Consider the following 20,686-nt stretch of genomic DNA (forward strand, 5'->3'; position numbering starts at 1 on the left):
TTCAGTGAATTTGCAAGGTTTTTTAAATGCTAATTCCTAACTATACCGTGGCTGAAACCTATGGTTTTTTCAGTGAATTTCAAAGGCTTTTTAAATGCTAATTCCTAACTATAACGTGGCTGAGACCTATGGTTTTTTCAGTGAATTTCAAAGGTTTTGTTAATGATAATTTTTAAATGTATTAATTGTTATATTTTTTTATACTGATTTACTACATTGTTTTAAACTAATTTTTTTAGATATTTAGTTTTTTTAAATTACATTGCATATTTTTAATATAAATTGAAAAGAAATGTTTTTACACCTCTCTCCAGTATGTGCCAGGGGGCTGCATTGCAGAGAGGTGTAATGAGGCCATGCCCCTTTTTACACCTCTCTGCAACGCAGCCCTCGGGCGCGTTTGCAGAGGGAGAATTAATTACCCTTGCATACTGGGGGTTTTGGGGGCCAACTAGCCCACTAGGAAACTCTAGTATGCGCCAGGAGGCTGCGTTGCAGAGAGGTGTAATGAGGCCACACCCCTTTTTACACCTCTCTGCAATGCAGCCCCCTGGCGCGTTTGCAGAGAGGGAACTAATTCCCCTTGCATACTGAGGGTCCCTGGGGGTCAACTAGCCCACCAGGAGCCTCCACTATGCTCCAGGGGGCTGCGTTGCTTTGCCCCGGGGGTGGCAGTGTGGAGGGGATTGCCCCCCCCATGCTTCTTTTTCACTATGCCCCTAGGATTTGGTCCCCCCGGGGGGGTAATTTGAAAAAAAAAAACTGGTTAAAAAAAAAAATGTTGGGCCTTGGTGGTGCTTGTGGGACCACCTGAGCAAACCTAGGGAGTCAGGGTGTTTCTACCCTGCCCCCTTTTTGTGTTCTACATATTTGTTTTTCTGCTTTCTTGTGCCTTGGTGTACCGAGCACAAGATGGCTGCCAACACTTCCTGGTTTGGAGTGTTGACAGCCAATGAGCATGCAGCTCGTGCTCGGAAAGGTACGCGTATGTATGCCTACGGTAAGCGTTCAGGTCTGCATACGTACGCGTACCCCGCAATTTTTAGTCCCAAAAAGAAATTTAGAGGGGGGACCTTGGGGGTCCTTGTGGGACCCCCTGAGCAGGCCTAGGGGTCAGGGTGCTTCTACCCTGCCCCCTTTTTGTGTTCTACACGTTTGTATTTCTGCTTTCTTGTGCCTCAGTCTACCGAGGCGCAAGATGGCTGCCAACAATTTCTGGTTTGGAGTGTTGACAGACAGTTGACAGCCAATTAGCATGCAGCTTGTGCTCGGAAAGGTAAGCATACGTACGCGTATGGTACGCGGACCTGTACTCGTACCGTAGGCATACCGTACGCGCCTATAGATATACTTATGATTTTACTTATGATTTTCTCAGGAACTACTGCACGGATTTACACCATTTAACAAAAAGCATGATCTGCAAACCGAACTCTACCTTTATGCCAAATTTGGTGCAATTCCGTTCAGCCGTTCGGGCTGTAGCCCTGGCTAAAGGTCCTATAGAAAATTGCATGGGGAAAACATATTTTGGGACCCCCTTTTTTTCGGCCCCTGCTTCATGAATCACCCCCAAGCTTTCAGGGAAGGAGCAGAGTGGAACAGGCCATTTTCTTTGAGAAATTCACGAACATTCGTCCACCGGCGCCAACGTTATTCGAAATTGAATTTTGCGGATTTCCTATGGAAACTAGGTCCTAACTAACTACCTAGGTAATATATATATATATATATATATATATATATATATATATATATATATATACAACACGAACAGATGGCGTGCTTCTGCCGCTTGTACGGCGGGCGCTCGACAGGATCGCCGATCCTTCAAATAAGTTTAGAAAACTGGTATGGTCCTGTATGTAGAAACCAGAGTCGAGGCCCAAATTGAGTTTTAAGTGCTCAAGGTTTAATTGGCAAAAATAAACAGCCCCAACGCGTTTCGAGGTAAGCCTACCTCTTGGTCACGGGTGGAGTAACATCATTTCACCATACTTTTAAAGTAAACACCCAGATGCATTCTGTCATGCATCACGTGCCCATAGACAATGAAGAGATACTGCAATCGGGCTACAATGTATCATTGAGTTTGTTTACACAGTCATTTCAGTTATTAACTTAAAATAAAATAAACATTGGCTTTGTGGCTACATATCCAGGCATCTAATTAACATCGTGTGTCGCATTTATCTCATGAAAAAATAAATGTCAGAAAATTATACATATGCTTGTTCTGCATAAGTTGTTACAAAGAAAATCTCCGCCCAAGTGGGCTTATTACATATCCAGGCATCTAATTAACATCGTGTGTCACATTTATCTCATGAAAAAATGTCAGAAAATTATACATATGCTTGTTCTGCATAAGTTGTTACAAAGAAAATCTCCGCCCAAGTGGGTGCACCACAAAGCAGGCTAAACTCAGAGTACTAGAACATCTAAGAGCAATAAAAAACTTGAACCACCAATACCCAGTAGCAAGGCACTTTGCGGCAGTACACAATCAGAATCCCAATCTGCTGACATTTATAGTGCTAGACTGTGTGGAAAATAAAGAGAGAGGTGGAAACAGATGGCTAGAGTTACGGAAACTTGAGTCCAAATATATAATTAAATATAACACCATTCAACCGATTGGGCACAATCTTGGGGAAGAACTAGCAGTACACCTGTATGAGTAATTTTAAGGAATCAAGTAATCTCTGTCGCGTCTTTTGAGCAATGTAGAATCTTTTAAAGAAAGTTGATTTTAATAGCACTTGTTACAGTTATTTGCACATACATGATGAGAATACACAGGCTGAATTTGGTTTGTTTGGTTTCTTGCAGGAAAGGATGGCACGCCCACTTGGGCAGAATGAAGACTCGGCATTATGAACATTTTTGTGGTGGTTATAAGCCCACTTGGTTAATAATAACTGAAATGACTGTGTAAACAAACTCAATGATACATTGTAGCCCGATTGCAGTATCTCTTCATTGTCTATGGGCACGTGATGCATGACAGAATGCATCTGGGTGTTTACTTTAAAAGTATGGTGAAATGATGTTACTCCACCCGTGACCAAGAGGTAGGCTTACCTCGAAACGCGTTGGGGCTGTTTATTTTTGCCAATTAAACCTTGAGCACTTAAAACTCAATTTGGGCCTCGACTCTGGTTTCTACATACAGGACCATACCAGTTTTCTAAACTTATATATATATATATATATATACAATTCACGGAAAAAACCATAGGTTTCACACCAGTTATAGTTAGCTGAACATTTTACTCACACAAAACCATTGAAATTCCCACGTTATAGTTAGTTGGACTCACTATAACTCGCGCGCCCGCAATCCACTGCTGATGATGTCACATATTACATCATTCATGACATGGTCAGTGACATCACTGATGACATCACTGATGACATCTCAAATGACATCACTGATGACATCACTGATGACATCTCAAATGACATCACTGATGACATCATACAGTGTCTGTGTTTTTCTGTAAAGTTTAAATATGTTTTACATATTGAAGAATGAGTGGATGTATAAGTGTCTGGATGAAGGATTTAGAAGGTGCGTGACTGATTGTATGAGTGAGTGATTAAATGTGTCTTACTGAATGCATAGGTTGGTGACTAAACTGTCTGAATGTGTGCATCATTATGTCTGTTGTTGTGTAAGCTGCTGCATGTGTTGATCAGTAACTATATGAGTGGCTATATGGGTTATTGATTGGTTGCCTAAGTTTTTGTATGTGAGGCTGAGTGTGTGTGTGAGTGCCTGGGAGGTGTGTGACTCTGTGCATAGATGTGTGAGCAGTTGATTCACTTGGTGTATGGGTTAAAGAGTGCATGTGGAAACAGCTGTATGGGAGGTTGACTATGTGCATGGGTGTGTTGGTGAGTGTATGGATATCTTAGTGCTACATGTCCAAATAAGTACATATGTAAAACATAGTGCTTGGGAGAGTTGGCATATGTAAATGACTATACATGGGAGCCTGTGATTGCGTAAGTGGCTGTATGTGTCAATGTGTACTTGTATCAGTGATTGTAAAAGAGAGTAAGTATGTGTTAGTATATGTTTGAATAAGTAAGGTTTAGTGTGTATAACTGTGTAGATGAGGAAATGGGAGTGTGATTGATTCTTTGCATAACTGACTAGGTGTGTGAGTAACTCCGTGGATGAGTGTCAATGTGTGAGTGTCTGTATAGGTGTAGGAGTGGATATGATAGTGTTCTATTGATGAGTGACTGTATGTATGAGTGATTGTATGGGTGAATGAGTGGATGTGTGAGTAGACCTCCAAATCAGTGAGTGCGTATGTAGTTACTGGTATTGGTGTGTCAATAATTTCAGGAATGGTAGTTTGTATTTATCACTGTGTGTATCAAAGGTTAGATTAGAGTGTGAGGAGGTGCATCGTATTATCACATGGATGATGTCATCAATTCGTAACTTTAACAAGTTTGAAAACTACAATTTTTAAGTGAAACATTTTTTTTAATGATAGGTAATTATTATATCTATTTTTTTTCGAATTATTTCCTAATTCTATATTTGTTCAAAACTATTTTTTACATGTTTTTCATATATATGTTTTTTTTATTATTTGTGCACCAGTGCGCTCACGGTACGCGTACCAGGGCGCGTGCCGGTACGCGCAGCAAGAGCGCCCTATCGCGATCGAAAAAAAAATGTGGGTATTAAAAGTAAATAATAATATATAAAAGTACTATTTATAATATTAAGAACCGTATTTGAACTTTAAAAGCATTCCCAAAAAACGAGCAAAACGTCACTGCTACGTGCCGCGTAAGCGCCCCGGGAAGCGCTCCAGGAAATTTCTCTACGTGGTCTGTGATGAACTGCTCTGTTATGGGGAGGAGAGCGTTGAACTCATTGCTAGGAAGAGAGAGGTACACCGCTCCCCTCTCCGTCCCTAATTTTTCACCTTTTTTTTGCACCTGTTGAGCAGTTTTGGAATTCCTGGTTTTGTTTTTCCCCTGGAAAAAATACAAAAAACATATAAACTCGTTATAAAAAAGTATTAAAAAAAATATTTAAAAAAAGAAGAAAAAAAAAGTTCTTTTGAGAACTACCTCCAATTCTCAAAAAAGAGCTGTATTCTTTACAAATTTTACAATTCTGTTTTCCTAGTGGTGCGCTCAGGGTGCGCTTACCTGAGCGCGCACCTGGGCACGCACCCAGCGCTTACCCCGCGAAATTAAAAAAAAAAAGTTTTTTTGCCCTTCAGGGTCCTTCTAGGCACCCCTCAGAAAACCTATTTAGAATGTTGACAGACACCCGATAGCCAATCAGCTTCCCGCTTGCGCACTCCTGTAGAGCGCCGGGTGAGCTCCCAGGTACACGTACCTGTAAGCGCTCGAAGCGCGCTTTTAGATATATATGTGTTTTTGAAGTTAATTTACAAAAAAAAACACTGGAGCAATTTTCAGCAAATATAGCAAAGGCACATCTGCGTACCAGTCCCTACAATTTTGCCAAGTTTGGCGTGATTCCATTCAGCGGTTCGGGCTGTAGACTTGTCAGACCGTCCTATAGAAATTAACAAGGGGAAAACATGTTTTGGGACCCCCCTTTTTTCTCAGCCCCCACTTCACGAATCCCCCCGAAACTTCCAGGGAAGGAGCGGAGCCGAGCTGGCCAAAACTTTGGAAAATTACACGCAAATTCCTCAACCAGCGCCAGAGTTATTCCCAATAGAATGTTGCAGATTTCCTATGGTAGCCTATCCTAACTATAACTACCTACTGGCGACCAGTAGGTAATATATATATATCAGCAGTGGATTGCGGGCGTGCGAGTTATAGTGAGTACAACTAACTATAATGGGGGAATTTCAATGGTTTTGTATGAGTACAATGTCCGGCTAACTATAACTGGTGTAAAACCTATGGTTTTTTCAGTGAATTTCTAAGGTTTTTTAAATGCTAATTCCTAACTATAACATGTGTGAAACCTATGGTTTTTTCTGTATATTTCTAAGGTTTTTTAAATGCTAATTTCCGTAGGCGCAAGGGCCTTATTTACGAGCCCCTTGCGCCTACGGAATGTCACTTTTTGTGACTTTCCGGTGGCGCAAAAGACTGAGTGATATTTATCAGGCAGGACTAAGCCACTTTTTGTGGCGTAATCCGGCCTGATAAATATTAAGCATGGGCGAATTTTGCGAATTCGCAATCCGCAAATTTGCGGATTTGCGAATTCGCAATCTGCAAAATTCCCAAATTCGCGTGAATTTGAGGATTTTTAAATTTTTGCGAGTTCGCGGGTGTTCGCGGGGCACTTTGCGTGTTTGCAGGTGTTCGCGAGGCGCTTTGCGTTTTCGCAGGGTTTTTTTTTTGCTGGTTAATCACTGACACCCTCTCGTTTTTTATGCCCATCTGCCCTCTGTACCACTCGTTTCTGTGCCCTTCTGCCCTCTGCCCCTCTCATTTTTTGTCCCCTTCTGCCCTCTGTCCCACTTTTGTGCCCTTCTGCCCTCAGCCCCACTTAGAATGTCGCCGGCAAGCTGCAAGCGCCATTCTAAAATAGCTGCATATAGCTTCAACAGGAAGCACTAATAGATAAAGTAAAGCAGGTGCTGGAGTTGAAGGTCAAATCCAGTTACACAATCATTAATCACCCCAAGTTTGGGGTGATTAATGATTGTGTAACTGAATTTGAGCAGCACCTGCTTTACTTTATCTATTAGAGCTTCCTGTTGAAGCTAACTTTTGTAACTATTTTAGAATGGCTCTGGCAGCTTGCTGGCGCCATTCTAAAAGAGTTACAAAAGTCAGCTTGAACTTTTGACCCAATCCGTTCCGCTCGAGGATTTTGCGGGACATTCGCGAATCTCGCGGATTGCAAATTTACCGAAAGTCCGCAAAATCCGCGAGCGGAACGGATTTTCCGCCCATGCTTAATAAATATCAGTCCCTTTAACGCAGTGTCCTGCGTTAAAGGGGCATGCAATGGGTGTTGCTGGGGGCGTTCCCAGCAGCATCCATGCACTTGAGTAATTTATAGCATTCTCAAAGTCAGTCTTTCAAAAATTCCAAAGTATAGGACATGGTAATCCAAATCCTATGAAAAGTCATAAACCGTGTCCGTGGGTCATATCTGCCCAAATGCCGATATTCCGAACGATTGAAAATTACTTTTCTTGAGAAACATTTGGATTTGGATTATCATGTCCTATACTTTGGAATTTTTGAAAGACTGACTTTGAGGATGCTATAAATTACTCAAGTCTGCCCGAATTGTGTGGGTAAAATTGATACCTAGTCACTTTGAATAAGAATGTACTTACGACTCGTCTAACATTTGGAAGAAATATCTAGTTATATGACAACGGGATACCGACTTAACTTGAAGGAAATAAGAACGCCCTGAAGAAGTTCTGTTGTACAGAACGAAACACGTCGGCTGGCTGTGGTACATAAACATAAGGAAAATAAAAGCATTTGAATATACACCAAGATTCAGCTCTTCAATAGGGACTCTAAGTGATATGATTTGATTGGACTTGTTGTGCAAGTGGTGCTGTGCCAAACTTTGGAATATTCTCCACTACTCTCTACTACTCACTCTCTACTACTCCACCACTCTCTAATAGTCACTCTCTACTACTCATTCTCTACTACTCTACTACTCTCTACTACTCTCTCTCTTCTACTCACTCCCTACTACTTACTATCTACTACTCTCTACTACTCACTCTCTACTACTCTCTACTCTCTACTACTCATTCTCTACTACTCTCTATACTACTCATTCTTTACTACTCACTCTCTACTACTCTCTACTACTCACTCTCTACTTCTCACTCTCTACTACTGTCTACTACTCACTCTCTACTACTCTCTCTCTACTACTCTCTACTACTCACTCTCTACTACTCACTCTACTACTCACTCTACTACTCACTCTCTACTACTCACTCTCTACTACTCTCTACTACTCACTCCCTACTACTTTCTCTCTACTACTCTCTACTACTCACTCTACTACTCACTCTCAACTACTCTCTACTATTCTCTCTCTCTGCTACTCACTCTCTACTACTCACTCTCTACTACTCTCTACTACTCACTCTCTACTACTCTCTACTACTCACTCTTTACTACTCTCTACTACTCACTCTCTACTGCTCTCTACTACTCACTCTACTACTTACTCTTGAAGAAAATAAGAATTTCGGTTGTACAGACGAAACGCGTCGGCTGGCTGAGGTACATAAACTTAAGGAAAATAAAAGCATTTGAATATACACCAAGATTCAGCGCTTCAATAATGACTCAAAGTGATATGATTTGATTGGACTTGTTGTGCAAATGGTGCTGTGCCAAACTTTGGAATATTCTCCACTAATCTCTACTACTCACTCTCTACTACTCCACTACTCTCTAATACTCACTCTCTACTACTCATTCTCTACTACTTTCCTACTCTCTACTACTCTCTCTCTTCTACTCACTCCCTACTACTCACTATCTACTACTCTCTACTACTCACTCTCTACTACTCTCTACTCTCTACTACTCACTCTCTACTGCTCTCTCTCTCTACTACTCACTCTTTACTACTCACTCTCTACTACTCTCTACTACTCACTCTCTACTTCTCACTCTCTACTACTCTCTACTACTCACTCTCTACTACTCTCTCTACTACTCTCTACTACTCACTCTCTACTACTCACTCTACTACTAATTCTCTACTACTCACTCTGTATTACTCTCTACTATTCACTTTACTACTCACTCTACTTCTCTCTACTATTCTCTCTCTCTGCTAATCACTCTCTACTACTCACTCTCTACTACTCTCTACTACTCACTCTCTACTACTGTCTACTACTCACTCTTTACTACTCTCTGCTACTCACTCTCTACTACTCTCTACTACTCACTCTACTATTCACTCTACTACTCTTTATTACTCACTCTCTGCTACTCTCTATACTGCTCTCTACTACTCTCTACTACTCACTCTCTATTCTCTATTACTCACTCTCTACCTCTCTACCTCTCTCTACTTCTCTCTCTACTAGTCTCGACCTCTACCTCTCTACCTCTACCTCTCTACCTCTACCTCTCTACCTCTACACCTCTACCTCTACACCTTTACCTCTCTACGTCTCTCTACACTCACACATATACACATATATATATGCATGTATATGCATATGCATTTATATATATGTATGTGTTTATATATAGATACATATATTTATATACATATGTAATCTGCATATCTATATAAATACAAATATAAATGCATGCATGCATATACATATATGCACACATAAGCATGTTATTTACATGAAAGTTTGAAAAACACTAATAAAAGCAAAGCTAAAAAGCCACCTCATTACAAACAGATTGGCTTTAACTTAAACGAGGGCGAGATCTATTGCATTTTCAATGCTTGTTTACGTTGGTTCCATCAAGAAGGCATTCAGATTTGTCACATATTTGGCATGAATTCTGAATGTTAGCACTGTAGTTGCTCATTAGATCACGGTAGTAAAGCTACTGCTCACCAGGGAAGTCTGCTGCTGGTATTCAATCTGCATGTCAGAAGATTTTTAATGAAATAGAAGAGGATTTGAGAAGTCAAAATGTGCCCTAATTTTTCTTTCTTCAGCACTAATCATAATTTTTATGGCAAAATGAACCACTTCATGTTGTTCCTTTGTAAATTAAATGTTTTAAGTGTTACCACTTTATTCCAATCAAGATGACTTCAGGTGTGACATACTTTTGTCATAAGTCAGACAGTTAGCGCTCTAGTTGTTCTTTAGAACACTCTGGGAAATTCTGTTATTGGGCTATACTTGGGCTACATCTGGGGGATATTTATGCTACATTTGGGCTCTTTTGTCTCTGGTGGCCATCTTGGGAGACATATTTGTTATGAAGTTTCCTAATTTTCTTATTTACTACAGTCTCCTCAGTTGGAAATACTTTCAGTTTTCTACTCTCTACCTCTCTACCTCTCTCTAATTCTCTCTCTACTAGTCTCTACCTCTCTACCTCTACCTCTCTACCTCTACCTCTCTACCTCTACACCTCTACCTCTACACCTCTACCTCTCTACCTCTCTCTACATGCACACATATACACATATATATATGCATATGCATGTATATATATGTATGTGTATATATATAAATACATACTTATATAAACATATATAATCTGCACATCTATATAAATACAAATATAAATGCATGCATACATATACATATATGCATACATATGCATGTTATTTACATGAAAGTTTGAAAAACACTAATAAAAGCAAAGCTAAAAAGCCACCTCATTACAAACAGAATGGTTTCAACTTAAACGAGGGCGAGATCTATTGCATTTTCAATGCTTGTTTACTCTGGTTCCATCAAGAAGGCATTCAGATGTGACACACATTTGCCATAAATTTAGAATGTTAGCACGCTAGTTGCTTATTAGATCACTGTAGTAAAGCTACTGCTCACCAGGTAAGTCTGCTGCTGGTATTGAAAGTGCATGTTTCAGTCTGCATGTCAGAATTTTTTAATGAAATAGAAGAGGATTTGAGAAGTCACTCAAAATGTGCCCTAATTTTTCTTTCTGAAGCACTAATCATATTTTCTATGGCAAAATGAACCCCCTCATTTTGTTCCTTTTTAAATTAAATGTTTTCAGACTTACCACTTCATTCCAATCAAGATGGCTTCTGGTGTGTCATACTTTTGTCATAAGTAAGACTGTTAGCGCTCTAGTTGTTCTTTAGAACACTCTGGGACATTCTGTCATTGGGCTATACTTGGGCTACATCTGGGTGATATTTGGGCTACATTTGGGCTCTTTTGTCTCTGGTGGCCATCTTGGGAGACTGCATGTCAGAATGTTTTAATGAAATAGAAGAGGATTTGAGAAGTCACTCAAAATGTGCCCTAATTTTTCTTTCTGAAGCACTAATCATATTTTCTATGGCAAAATGAACCCCCTCATTTTGTTCCTTTTTAAATTAAATGTTTTCAGACTTACCACTTCATTCCAATCAAGATGGCTTCTGGTGTGTCATACTTTTGTCATAAGTAAGACTGTTAGCGCTCTAGTTGTTCTTTAGAACACTCTGGGACATTCTGTCATTGGGCTATACTTGGGCTACATCTGGGTGATATTTGGGCTACATTTGGGCTCTTTTGTCTCTGGTGGCCATCTTGGGAGACTGCATGTCAGAATGTTTTAATGAAATAGAAGAGGATTTGAGAAGTCACTCAAAATGTGCCCTGATTTTTCTTTTTGCAGCCCTAATCATACTTTCTATGGCAAAATATACCCCCTCATTTTGTTCCTTTTTAAACTAAATGTTTTAAGAGTTACCACTTTATTCCAATCAAGATGGCTTCAGGTGTGCCATACCTTTGTAATAAGTAGGACTGTTAGCGCTCTAGTCGTTCTTTAGAACACTCTGGGAAGCTGCAGTAGAACACAAAGGAATCAACTGCCAGTCCCTGTCTTTGTTGGATGTCCATGTTTTACTGAGAATGTCAGACTTCATTCTCATATGACTGAGAAAGATAATATGAATTTACAGAAAATATGCTTTCAGTTTAGCTTATAGATCCCCTTCCAAACCACTGTGGGAAAAGCATGAGATAATAGTTTTCTTTCAAACATGATTCATGACATCCCAGCAGAAGGCTTTTTCACATGGTAAAATCAGCTTAGAATACACCACAATTCCTAAAATTATAATGGTACCATCAACAAATGATTTTTAATGTAACGAAAGTCCTAAAATCTTCTATTAAATGCAATGCTTTTTAATGAGGTGCTATCATGTAGATTGGTCCCAAGATGGCTGCCAACAATTCTTGGATGAAGTGCTGACAGCCAATCTGATCTCACGATGAAATGTGTGGTTAGGCTCCGCTCAGATATATACATTTTTTCACATTTGATTTTCTCAACAACTACTGGAGGGATTTACACCATTTAAACAAAAGGGCGATCTACGAATCAGACTCTACCATTTTGCCAAATGTCTTGTAATTCCGTTCAGCGGTTCGGGCTGTAGCCGTGTCTAATCGTCCTATGGAAAATAACATGGGGAAAACACATTTTGGGACCCCCCTTTTTTCTCAGCCCCCCCTTGACAAATCCCCCCAAAACTTTCAGGGAAGGAGCAGAGCGGAGCGCGCCATCTTCTTTGAGACATTCACAAAGATCCATCAACCGGCGCCAAAGTTATTCCCAATAGAATGTTGTAACTATAACTACCTACTGGCGACCGCCAGTAGGTAATATATATATATATATATATATATATATATATATATATATATATATATATATATATATATATATATATATATATATATATATAATATATATATGCAAAACGCGTGAATCCACTAGGAACCTGCAAACGTATAGCCTGAACGAGGTACAAAGCTGACTGACCATACGCCACACAATGCACTTACTGTAAAAGTATTATCAAAACCGGCGTCTCACATAACCTGGCAGGACTCGTGCAAAGCGCCCCGCAAATCACCGCAGCATTAACCCTCCCTGCCGTGATCTAGTAGCACCACGGAAAGAAGTTACAGAGTGCGCGCGCAAGCAGACATATATACAATGGGCGGACAATATGTTGTCACTTTCCATCACGCGCGCATCAGCCTAAATCAATACGGATTTCTATACAGTAATTTGAACCTTATATTGCATAGCATATACGAATAGCAATTGTGGAATTATGTAACATGAATAATACGCATAAATAACTATGAAGTGATTTTCTAATTTATTTTAAAACCACCATGACTTGCAAAATTAACCATTTCCAACTCCACTATGTCTATCATTCTAGTGCCTGCAACCATGTCAATCAATGGTCTGTTTTCTAAATTTTCGTTCATTACAATTGTTTTCACTTTCTTTTATTTTAAGTCACATGGTGTTGGTGAACACTATGAAACATGTTTGCACTTGGGGAGTAGTAGATGTACTGACCAAGGCGGCTGGGTCCGTCGAAACGCGTCTACGGTATGGAATAAAGAATAATCCTTGAAAATTTACCTCACGGAGTCGGTGCCTACTTTGTATGGTGTGGAGAAGGAGTGAAAGAATATATATATATATATATATATATATATATATATATATATATATATATATATATAGCACAAATTGCTCCGATGGATGAGCCACACGCTCTGCAGGGCGGGTCAGTGAAACGGTACCGGAGCTCCCCGTTGAAACATCCACACTACACCCCACTCGTCCTTATAAGTGAGGTACACCGACACCGGCTGAAGGTTAGTAAAACTGCTTTATTCCTGGTGAAAAGCTGCACAGATGAAAATAAAACCCAACGCGTTTCTCCTCATAAGAGGCTTGATCACGGGTAAAAGCTCTCTGCCTTCCAACTGTTCTCGTGCTTTCACACTGCAGTTCAGTAATTTCCCAGAGTGCACTTGCCCACAGGTGTGTCCTTTTATTTCTTTCACGCCGACAGCAGCATGCTGAAACTTTATTAATCCCTTCTCACAGGCATGCTGCAATCCTGCCTGACGCTGAAGACTCAGAGTAAGTGCAAAGTTCATTATTTCACCTGGTATTTCAAACTTTTTCTTCCCCATCGCAATTAATACTCCTTCAGCCAACAAGTGAAATACTTCATCTCGCTTTCCCTTACCCGCACTCTTGCTGATTTTCATCTGGACTTTATTTCCGTTTTTGATCTTCGGAGGCTGGGTGAGCAGGGCTCATTGACATTCAAACACAGCACAAATTGCTCCGATGGATGAGCCACACGCTCTGCAGGGCGGGTCAGTGAAACGGTACCGGAGCTCCCCGTTGAAACATCCACACTACACCCCACTCGTCCTTATAAGTGAGGTACACCGACACCGGCTGAAGGTTAGTAAAACTGCTTTATTCCTGGTGAAAAGCTGCACAGATGAAAATAAAACCCAACGCGTTTCTCCTCATAAGAGGCTTGATCACGGGTAAAAGCTCTCTGCCTTCCAACTGTTCTCGTGCTTTCACACTGCAGTTCAGTAATTTCCCAGAGTGCACTTGCCCACAGGTGTGTCCTTTTATTTCTTTCACGCCGACAGCAGCATGCTGAAACTTTATTAATCCCTTCTCACAGGCATGCTGCAATCCTGCCTGACGCTGAAGACTCAGAGTAAGTGCAAAGTTCATTATTTCACCTGGTATTTCAAACTTTTTCTTCCCCATCGCAATTAATACTCCTTCAGCCAACAAGTGAAATACTTCATCTCGCTTTCCCTTACCCGCACTCTTGCTGATTTTCATCTGGACTTTATTTCCGTTTTTGATCTTCGGAGGCTGGGTGAGCAGGGCTCATTGACATTCAAACACAGCACAAATTGCTCCGATGGATGAGCCACACGCTCTGCAGGGCGGGTCAGTGAAACGGTACCGGAGCTCCCCGTTGAAACATCCACACTACACCCCACTCGTCCTTATAAGTGAGGTACACCGACACCGGCTGAAGGTTAGTAAAACTGCTTTATTCCTGGTGAAAAGCTGCACAGATGAAAATAAAACCCAACGCGTTTCTCCTCATAAGAGGCTTGATCACGGGTAAAAGCTCTCTGCCTTCCAACTGTTCTCGTGCTTTCACACTGCAGTTCAGTAATTTCCCAGAGTGCACTTGCCCACAGGTGTGTCCTTTTATTTCTTTCACGCCGACAGCAGCATGCTGAAACTTTATTAATCCCTTCTCACAGGCATGCTGCAATCCTGCCTGACGCTGAAGACTCAGAGTAAGTGCAAAGTTCATTATTTCACCTGGTATTTCAAACTTTTTCTTCCCCATCGCAATTAATACTCCTTCAGCCAACAAGTGAAATACTTCATCTCGCTTTCCCTTACCCGCACTCTTGCTCTTGCTAATATAAAAATATATATCGAAAGAAACCCGACCGCCTCTAGCTGCGGTTACAAACGGGCGCAGACCTCCTCTCCTCCAATAAATTTAATACAATATAATCGACGCCATCACACCATTAGAGTGTCAGCAGTGCAGATTTTATTGCTGTTCATGTCAGAGTAAGTGCCCTCCCTTAATATATATATATATATTTTCCACTGTGACACGTGAACAAGGGCTTACGGGCTTGAAACGCGTTGTGTTGGGTCTCTCTTATATAAATAACATCTTTGCCCAAAGATAAACTTCGGAGGTCTGTGTCTCTTTCCTCGCCTGCCACCGCGTGTGGAATCAGGAAGTGGTTTGAGTTTCCAGGATATATATACGCATAAATAAAACAAATCAACAGGCGAGTGGTGATACGTTATTACCAGCAACCTCATTTTCTAGCTTGAGCTCTGCTGTAGAAAGTGACCCAGAGTCAGATCCCACTCGTGATGCCAACTTGGGGTTTACAAAACTTTCCCTGGCTCAAGAAGTCGACTGGAAAGGGAAGACCACTCGGTCTCCCCGAACGTATGGATGGGTGCCCCGATCCCCCCGGGAAACCGTTGTGGGCGGGGGGCGTGTCTCGGCTGGTATGCCCAAAGCGGCGTAGCCGGAGCACGCCCTTCCCACCCAGAAGGAGTTGTCCTAGACACCCGCCCGGAAGTCCGCGCACGGATGGGCGTACCTGAGGTGGGCCCCCACCCTCCCGTAGATGAATAAACAGAGCGGGAATTCAATGAAGCTTCCTCTTGTTCCAGTGCTCCGAAGGCTGCACCACTCGTCACTCGTGAGCCCTCGAAGGAACAAGCGGCAATTTTGAGAACTTGTAATCTTTGTTGTTTCTCTTTCAGTGTCAGGCGTGTGGAAGATCTAGACCTTGTGGATCAGGTCGGGCGGAGTAACCGAGAGCATGTCTGGCAAGAAAGCGGGAAAGAGCTCCGAGATGGAGAAGATGCTACGCACCTTGGTGAACCGAGTAGCGGTGATGGACCGGAAAATGGGTAAAGTGGACGCAATCGGTCGAGGCTTAGCGGACATCAAGAAGCAGATGGCAGCCCAGAACACCCTCTCGGGCGGCCTAAAAAGGTCATAGGGCCGGCCTTGCCGGATGTCGCCCCGAAGGGTATGGGTAAGAGAAATAAGGGGAGGGCGGGTTCTAGGGAGGTCTCAGTCCCAGAAGTGCCTCCATCGAGCCCGGGCGCAGACAGCCCAGTCGCGCCGGTGGATAGCCCGGTACCAGGTCCGGATGTGGGTTTACCAATCCCTGTAGTAATAACGCCAGTTGGGGATGACCAAATGCACCCAGAACTGGCCCTTCAGTTAGCTGCAGTATTACCTTGGCTAAAGAAGGGAGCAGGGGGATCAGTGGCTTCGGGCGATCCGGCTTAGGAAGCCAGACTAATTATTGAGCAGTTGCGGCAGTCAAGGGATGCCGGGACAGCGAATGTACCTTATATTCCCCCACAGGTAGCGACGGATGTCACGACGGATGGTCGAGCGAAGACAACGGACACAGCGGCTGAACCCGGTAAGAGACCATTGCCATTGGTGGGGGAGAGTTCAGTGCCTTCGAGGCGGGAAAGTTTGTCTCAGCACATTCCGGCGGCCACGAAGGAAATGATATGGGGGGACAAATACATCAATATGTTTTCACTTTTGACTGACCATCGTGAGATGGAATATGCAAAGACCCAGAAAGATTTATGGCACCCCAGCGTATGGCGGGCCAAGATTGCGGAATTCAGGGTCGATGAGACCATGGTGAACTGGGTCAGGGCCTTTTCTATTTTCACGGCAGTAATGGGGGAGCGTAAACCTGAAGTGTTGCCCGACTTATGTTACCAGAACAGGATCATTAATTTCTATGCAATGTACGGGGGAAACGAATGGAAGGGATATGACGTTAATTTTAGAAAAGCAAAAGAGTTTAACGAGGCTTTAACATGGGATTGTCTGGACACGGTGTCGTGGCATAATCAACTTTTGCCGGGACCTGCGGGTACGTCGGTGCCGAGCACAAGCGTTTCTGGGACATTCCAACAGAAGCCGGCACAGCCCTATCGGACGAACGCCGGGGGGGAGCCGCATCCCAGGTCCGGCGGGAATGGAGGCAAGTGGGGGGTTTGTTGGGGATTCAACAAAGGAACCTGTACCAGGCCTCAAGGAACGTGTAGGTTCCGGCACGCTTGTTCGGGCTGTGGGAATTCCTCACACCCTGAAACTAGCTGTCGATCCAAGTCCAATGGTGCGGGAGGAAGGGGGGGATCCAAGCAGGATTGAGGTGGTGCCTTGGAAGCAAACATCTTCGCCCATTGATATCTTGGCTTTGACCCCCTGGCTGAACCGATACCCAGATCATGTATCCGCCGGGATTTTGAGGAATGGCTTTCTCTATGGCTTCAGAATCCCGGCGGGAAATTTTCGGGGGAGCCCCTTCTGTAAGAACCAGCTGTCTATTCAACGTAACCCGGCGGTGGCCGCCAAGAAAATAGCGACAGAGGTCAGCTTGGGACGGGTGGCGGGGCCATTTGCCTGCCCGCCAGTTGCGGAATTTGTGTGTTCACCTCTAGGAGTGGTTCCGAAGAGGGACCCGGGGGAGTATAGACTCATTCACAATCTGTCGGCCCCTAAGGGGGCCTCGGTAAATGAGGCTATTGACCCTGAGGTGTGCTCAGTTCGATACGCATCGTTCGATGATGCCGTAGTTCTGCTGAATCGCCTGGGCCCCGGTGCACTGTTGGCAAAATCAGACATCGAATCGGCATTCAGGTTGCTCCCGGTACATCCTCAGGACCAGCGCTTGCTGGGATTCACATTCCAAGGGAAGTATTACATGGATAAATGTATGCCCATGGGTTGTTCAATTTCATGTGCCTATTTTGAAATGTTCAGCTCCTTTTTGGAATGGGCGTTCACCGAGGCCACTGGGCATAGACAGGTGATGCACTATTTAGATGACTTCCTTTTTCTAGGTCCGGCGGACACTGCGGAATGTGCGCAAACACTACGGGACTTCTGCACACTCATGCGGGAGTTTGGGGTCCCATTAGCGCCAGGTAAGACGGTGGGGCCATCTACCTCACTGGAGTTTCTGGGAATTGAGCTCGACTCAGTGGAGGGGTGTTTCCGTCTGCCAATTGAGAAGGTGGCCAAGTTCAGGGCTTCCTTGATACAATGTCTCAGTAAGGACAAGGTGACCCTACACCAGTTACAACAGACGGTGGGTCAGCTTAATTTTGCCTTAAAATTGATACCGATGGCTCGCCCCTTCTCACGTTCCATTGCGCAAGCTATGGTAGGCCTCAAGGAAGGTCACCACCGCACTAGACTGTCAGCAGAGGTTCGCCAGGACATGCGCATTTGGTTGGCATTCCTAGCGGATTTCAACGGTCGAGTGGCGTGGAACAAACCCCCAGCATCGTCTGACGAACTGGGTTTGTGGACCGACTCGGCTGGGAGTGTGGGATTTGGCGCAATCTTTGGTAACCGGTGGTCGGCGCAAACATGGCCGGCGTGGTGGCACTCAAGTGGCCTAACAGGTAACATTGGGTTCTTGGAGCTATTTCCCATTTGGGTGGCTCTGTTGGCATGGCCAGAAGACTTTAGGGACCGCTCAGTAGTGTTTTGGTCAGACAACATGACGGTGGTCGAGTGTATTAATCATCAGGCAGCAAGCTGCATGTGGATCTTGAGACTGTTGAAAGAAATTGTATTGCGATGCATGAGATTGAATGTACAATTCAGGGCAAAGCATGTGCCGGGTGTACTGAATAATGCAGCTGATGCACTCTCTCGTTCACACATGCAGGCTTTCAAGGGTTATCTACCCACAGCGGAACTAGTGGCGGCACCGTTCCCCGAAGCACTATGGCAGATCGGTGCCTCGGATTACAAGACCTCGTGGCAGCCAGCTTAGTGCCCAGGACGAGGAAAGCTTATGAGGGAGCGTTTCGTTCATACTGCGCCTCTTTAGGGCCGTTAGGGAGACATAGCTGGGGGCGGGAAGAATCCTTCCTCTGGTTTTTGGTGGCACTTCATAAGGAAGGCCGATCGGCGGCAACTGCCAACAGATATAGGGCAGCCATATCATTCATGGCACAGCTCCATGGGATACGGGACCCGACGGGTTCCTTCTTAGTCAGGAAGGCGCTCCGCGGTTGGCAGCACCTGGAAGGTCGCAGACAAGATACAAGGCACCCGATTGGGCTAGACAGATTGTCCTTGCTACTAGCAAAACTGGATGAGACATGCTCCTCGCCCAGCGAGGTAATTCTGTTCCGAGCGGCTTTCGCATTGGCGTTCCACGGGGCCATGCGGGTGAGTGAACTCGTAGCAAGGAACAAGAAGGATGTGGAGGGAGGTCTATGCAGGGATCATGTTCAAGTACGGGGTGATTCTCTGCTGATCTCGATAGCCAGGTCCAAGACAGACCAGGAAGCTTTGGGGAATAGTGTGGTTTTGCAGCGTGCCCAAGGGAGCTCCAGTTGTCCCATAAGGTACTTAGAGGACTACCTGGCACAGAGGTCGACAACATGGGGGGGGACCCTGCTTAGACACAAGGACGGCACCCTGTTGACGAGATTTCAGTTCCGGAGGGTGCTGCAATTACGATTGCTGCGGCGGGCTTGAACCCGTGCGATTTTGGGACCCACTCATTAAGAATAGGGGCCGCTACTGAGGCTACGGCTCGGGGTCTGGGTACGGAAAAAGTGAAACAGTTAGGCCGTTGGTCCTCGAACTGTTTCAAAAGGTATGTGCGACTGCACATGTTGTAAAAGACTGATGAAATGCACTCACACTTGTTGTCTTTTGTTTGGATTACAGTTTCGCAAGCCTGTGACGCGGGGCGGAAATTGGGATCGACCCAACACCAGAGGGCCAGCGGTCAAGGATCACCGACTGGAGATCAAGTGGTATGGGTCGTAGGCCACTCATACGTGAGGCGTGCCGGGGAAGTATTCAAGGCAGGTGACGCGACTCACGCATCTGGGGAATACGGGTTCAGAGTGACCTTCCATGGGAAGGGAGGCCTCTGTTTTGACCAATTTCAAACCTTTGTGGAGGAACTCTTAGGGCGGCAAAGGTCACCGCCATCTGTAATCATAGTACATCTGGGAGGCAACGACTTGGTAAGACTGGGAAGACGGGTTTTAGTAGAACACATATTGTCGGCAGTCAGCTGGTTGGCTAGGAGGCGTACGATTGCATGGTCCCACATGATCCCCAGAAGAATCTGGCGGGGGGTATCTCTGTGACAGCGTTGAACCACTCGGTAAAGAGGGTCAACAACAAAATTGAGAAATTGTTTCGCTCCGCGCATTTGCAAAGCATTCCCCATGGGTGTATTCGGGGTGATCACTGTTATTTGAACGATGGGGTTCACCTGTCCAGGGCTGGGAATGATTTACTCATAGGAGACTTCAAAGCATGGTTAGTGGCATTGAGGAGACATGACCTTTAGGAGGTGTGGGGGGGCCGGATAGTCGGTCAACTATACGGCCTGTGGCGGTAAGGTCATGATCGGTGAGCAGTGATTTCAAGGTTCCTAGGGGGGGCGCCACCAGTACGGATGGGAGCGCCCGGGGGGAGGCCCGGGGGGAGGCGGCCATTTGCCCCTCCCACGGGGAGGCGGCACCCACTACAGATGGGTCACCTAGGGGGAGACGGCCATAGGCCCCTCCCAGGGGGAGACGGCTATATGCCCCTCCTACGAATTTCCCGGGGGCC

This window comes from Lissotriton vulgaris, chromosome 8, assembly GCF_964263255.1.
Source record: "Lissotriton vulgaris chromosome 8, aLisVul1.2, whole genome shotgun sequence".
NCBI classification, from domain to species: domain Eukaryota; kingdom Metazoa; phylum Chordata; class Amphibia; order Caudata; family Salamandridae; genus Lissotriton; species Lissotriton vulgaris.